Raw genomic sequence first — 5336 nt, 5'->3', positions numbered from 1 at the left:
TGTTTTCCTCAAGGGAAATCAAATTTCCCTAAAGGAAAAAGATTTTTCCTCAAAGGGAAATTGTTTTTTCCTCAAGGGAAATTGTTTATTCAAGGGAAAAAGATTTCCTTCAAGACAACAAATTTCCTCTAAGGAAATCATTGTTCTTCAAATTTCCTCTAAGGAAATTTCTGAACATCAAATTTCCCTTATTTGTTCTTGTTAAACATTTCTTCTCTATACCATGTGATACAAACAGTATGAATATAATTATTACAAGACTGTATAGTTGATGCAAATGATATTCAAAACTTTCATAAATGTTTGACTCAACATTTTAATGACATTGAAAATTGATAAAGTCTGACTGTTTAGATCTAGGTATTGTTCATACTTTTTATAAAATTTAACTATGATTTATAAAAAAAATTTGTAGCAAATGATTCTGTTTTCTTTGTAATTGTTTCAATGCAATACATTAATACATGTAATAAGCAACCAATTTGAATGTCATACCATTTGTGGTGTTCTAAAGAATTTGTTTATATATTTGCAGATTAAATAATAAAATATACACTTTTCGTGTTATTTTAAATTAAAATTGTCTTCTGTTTCAGCTTGTGTACAGTTATTCAATCCACTACGTAAGAATTCAGTGAATACATTATTCCATTCACTTAACATTTTCCTTCAATTCTAAGAGAAAACATTTTTGCAAATTGTTCTTCAATGATCTTCTTCCGTATATTTGATATGAGGGAGCGATGTAAATGAGTGGATAAAACTGGTGTTCCTTTTTTCAACAACAAAATAGTATTTGTTCTGCATTCTCCTTTCTTTCGAATAATATATATCAGTATATAATATGTTGTTGCTTTTATGCAATAGTGTTTTTGTGTATCTATGATAGAACTCCATTTTGTTTATGGGCATTATCATGTGATAATGATGAAATTTCCTGTTTCTTTTTTGCAGGAAAGCACACATTCCAGTTCAAATTAATCCAATTATGCACTTTGTAAATAAATTTCAACTTTAAGTTTCCTCTTCAGTAATGACCTATTGATCATGAAAACCAAGATGTCTGATCACCTATAAATACACAAAATAAACAAATAAAATGTTATAAATGGAGAGAGAAACAGCAATAAATGTTTTTCATATGTATCTTTCTTTATTAAAATTCATTAAGTAAACTTGAACCTTGGGAAAAATAATTAGCTGTGATGTAGACTAGAAAGTATAAAACGCAAAATAAAGTATTCACGAAAAATTAGTTGATTTACATTAGTCCAGTCTGTGTTTGCAGGAAATTTACATCATAGGTTGCCATATTCCTATTGTGCCTGTCCAAAGTTCAGAGCCTGTAGTTTTTGTAAGTTTAGTCTGACACTAAAATTTAGTGGTTGTTGTTGTTGTTGTTTCATACCGGTTATATTTATTTGTTGTAATTTATTTTGTAATAAACTAGGCAATTAGTTTTACAGTTTGGACAGTTTGGATTGTTTCAATTTTTCATCTTTGGGTCTTTTATAGCTGCCTACTTTGACTATAGGGTATGGATTTTCTCATTATTGAAGGTCGTCACAGGCCTACAATTGCTTTCTTAAAGCGATGATAGTTTTCATATTTAATATACCACATCTTTTAATTTTTATAGTAATCATGATTATCATCTTTCAAGTTCAACAACTTTAAAAAAAAAATAAAAGTGGCCTTACCATTTAGGTTTAGTTTGCTTCTGCAAATTTTAAATTGCCTATCATTTCTGCTGTTTATAATTTCTCTGTATCTTCTATAGTTCTTGTCCTATACATAAAAGAGTAAAAGTTATTATTGAATGGCATCTTGCATCAATATTTTTTTTTGCTGTTTAATGTACATGATGTATATTAATGTGTGTTTAATAAGAAGAGTGCACACGCTGAAATGTCTCGCCTTCTTTTACTAATCATTGATAATATGTTGATAGTCCTAAGTATAAAGCTTTATCACAACTGTCACATAAACTTAACATTAACCAAGATAAATAAATAAAGACTAATGAACCATGAGAATGAGGTCAATGTCAGATGAACCATGCCAGGCAGACATATACAGCTAACAATGCTTCAATGCAACAATTATAGTTGACCTATTACTTATAGTTTAAGAAAAATAGACCAAATCACAAAAACACTGATCAATGAACCGTGAAAATGAGATCAAGGTCAAATAAAACCTGCGCCACTGACCATGCTGACATATAGATCATAAAATATTTCTATACACCAAATACAGTTGACATATGGCTTATAGTATTTAATAGATAAAGACCAAAACTCAAAAACTTAACTTTGACCACTGAACCATGAAAATGAGGTCAAGGTCAGATGACATCATCCCACTAGACATGTACACCTTACAATCATTTCATACAACAAATATAGTAGACCTATTGCATAAAGTATGAGAAAAACAGACCAAAACACAAAAACTTAACTATAACCACTGAACCATGAAAATTGTCATAAATAGCATAGACACCTCTTAGATTTGAGAACAACATGCGTTAATTGTGCAAGTATAATCATTGATAAATCATGCACAGGATTGACTTTTTTAAAAAAGCCTATATATTGAAATTTTCTGAAAATATTGCATGCATTTATTAATATGACCAATTTCAAGAAATGCGCAAAGATGTGAGATGATTTATATAATTGTAATTTCAGGAGGCCTTTGTGACCTTTGTATGATTTTTATTTTAGTTTCTCTTTTTATATCGAAGAGTTTAATATGACGTCCATTATCACTCAACTAGTATACATTTTTGTTTAATGGCAAGATAAAGCATGCCTCACAGGCAGGGATCCAGGAGGGTCTGAGGGTTGGACATGTTGGAACCCCCTTTCTTCATTGTTCTTTATTGGACGATCAATGCATTTGAATTTTAAAATTAACACCATTCGAACGTAAATATATTTCAAAACTAAGACGCTGCAATGTAAAATCCCAGTAGAGCTGGGAAGATGGTAATAAGTCATTCCAAAAGAAAAAAGGACATGCAATCTGTGTTTAACTGCAATTGGCAATGAATTCCATTATTTATTTGAATGCAATTCTTTATTAGTTAAAAAATATCAGAAATCAGCATATTCCAGAGTACTATGTGAAATATCAGAATTAAGCAAAAATGAAAGGACTAACTGTCATTGACAAATATTAACTTATTACTTAAAAATGTGTCTATATATAATTCATTTCAAAGTTAACTAAAATATTATAATGTTAAAATATTATAATATAAAGTAATTTTCCATATATTTTATTTCTAAGTTGTTTTATTTATTTTTTTAATTGTATGTGATTGTATTTGGTAATTTACCTCTTAATTGTTTCACATGTCAATGTGACGGAGTGTTTTTCAAATAAAGCAGATTGTATTGTATTGTATTGAATGGGGACATGTAGTTGCCCCCCCCCCTATTTGTCTTTGGTTAGGAACCCCTCCTCGGGTTGTGGGATTTTCTCGTTGCATTGAAGACCCATTGGTGCCCTTTGGCTGTTATCTGCTCTTTGGTCTTTTGATACATTCCCCATTTACATTTCGATTTTATATTCAGTTCTATTATAAGTATTAGACTTCTTGTTGATTTGGTTTCACATTTCGGCTTCGTCAGAGGAAAGCGTTCCAGAAATAAAATAGCCTTGCAAGACGTCATAATTATTTGGACTAGATTTTCACCACCATCAACATTGTAAAGCTGGTCTCACTGTGGAAGAAATGAGTTTGGCGCGTTTACAAAAATACAATTGTCTGTGCTGACAGGGGAGTGTGTGTGCATACCATTATTTAAATTTTCTAAACCTTCTTTTTCAATATTTTGTGCATTTCTTGGTATTATACTGTCAGACCTCGAATGCTGCTTTACAAAAACGATCAACTTACAAGTAATGTAGGGGAAGGAAACTAGCTAAAAAGACCAAAAATAAGCCACAACTAATGGGGTCTCATTTGGGGGTTCTGTTCACGGATCTCGCTTTATAGTTACTATTTATTTTTTTAGATTCCCGCATCCCGCTTACACTATGTAAGTAAACAATTCTAATATTTTTGTAATTTCCTATGTCCCGCTAAACTTCATTTCCAGTTTTCACGGCACAAAATTTTGACTATTAGTGACACTAAGTACTGTGGTATTTTACCTCGAGTATTTTACCAATAGTAAGGCCATATATTTCGGTGTGTAGAAATACCGCAAAGGAATTCTTAATGGCGCTGACTAAGAAGAAAGTTTTTGCATTAAGAATAAGGACACTAAAACGATGTTTTAAGATCACAGAGAATATGGATATATATAGGAGGATATGATTAAATACCTCATATCTGTAAAGTTAGGTATCAATAGATATTGTAATTTTGAAGTTAAATGACTTTTTAATCAACGCGTGCCACTTGGCACGTGACCAACGGCTTATTGCAAATTCACTAATCATCATGTTCAATCAACCTAATCCAATACACAATTGTCTTTTTATCGTTACTTATAGATTAATTAATGGTTGTTGTTGAATAAACCTAACGGTTTAGCGTGGTAAAATTTCAAGTTTATGAAAGAAAAATAAAAAAAAATGAATTTTGTGTTTTAAAACTTTGCCTTTGTTATATTTTGTTTTTAAGGAAATTGCTATGCAAGCTTTTATTAAAATTAAAGAACCCTATTTTTAGATACAAATTGAGACAAAAATGCTTTTGAGATTTCGTTTCCTTGTTAACAACACAAGAGTTTACATATATATTATCATTATACCTTGAATGAAAGACATATGCATGAGTGTATGTGGTGTCCGTGGGGTTCTTCAAAATCCGATTACAGAAGTAATATAGAAAAACTCCAAGAGGTAAAATTATATTACGTTTTAAAAAGAGACTATAAATCATAACTGTCTCCTATGAACAATAACTTTAAAACTGATGTCAATGCTTTTTTTTTAACAATTCATCTTTATTTCAACAATTGAAGATGAATACCATTTTATTTTATAATGTAATAAGCATCTTGATGTAAGAAATATAATTCACAATGTGCAGGCGCGAATCTAGAGCTTGAAGCGGAGGTTTGGGGAGGGGGTACGTGATAAATGTTTAGAATACTAGAGAAGTTTTCTTGTTATATAAAACCATATGTTTTTCAATAAATGGCAAACTTTTTGTTCATCCGGCATATGGTTACTCTAAATAAACTTTTGATTAGTTTAATTATTTGATTACAGATCGTATCTACCCGTTTTGCAATTTCTGTATCACCCTAAGTGAGGCTAATAATGATATGTATAATAAAATATAGAGGTAGCAGTCTTGGATTGTCTTAATT

The 5336-nt window shown here is 30.4% G+C and overlaps 1 long non-coding RNA gene across 1 annotated transcript; it reads right to left on the bottom strand.

The window, feature by feature from the left end:
* Positions 1-291: 291 nt before the first annotated feature.
* Positions 292-3868, bottom strand: LOC143044357 (uncharacterized). The gene is made up of 3 exons (XR_012968655.1): positions 3809-3868; positions 1701-1788; positions 292-1071 (listed from the first exon to the last, which is right to left on the bottom strand). It is a non-coding gene; the product is annotated as an uncharacterized LOC143044357 (long non-coding RNA).
* Between the last annotated feature and the right edge of the window lie 1468 nt (positions 3869-5336).

The sequence above is a fragment of the Mytilus galloprovincialis genome, chromosome 9 (genome assembly GCF_965363235.1).
Source record: "Mytilus galloprovincialis chromosome 9, xbMytGall1.hap1.1, whole genome shotgun sequence".
Classification (NCBI taxonomy): Eukaryota; Metazoa; Mollusca; class Bivalvia; order Mytilida; family Mytilidae; genus Mytilus; species Mytilus galloprovincialis.
Note: the sequence above shows the minus strand (reverse complement) of the source record. Positions and strands in the feature narration are given on the sequence as shown.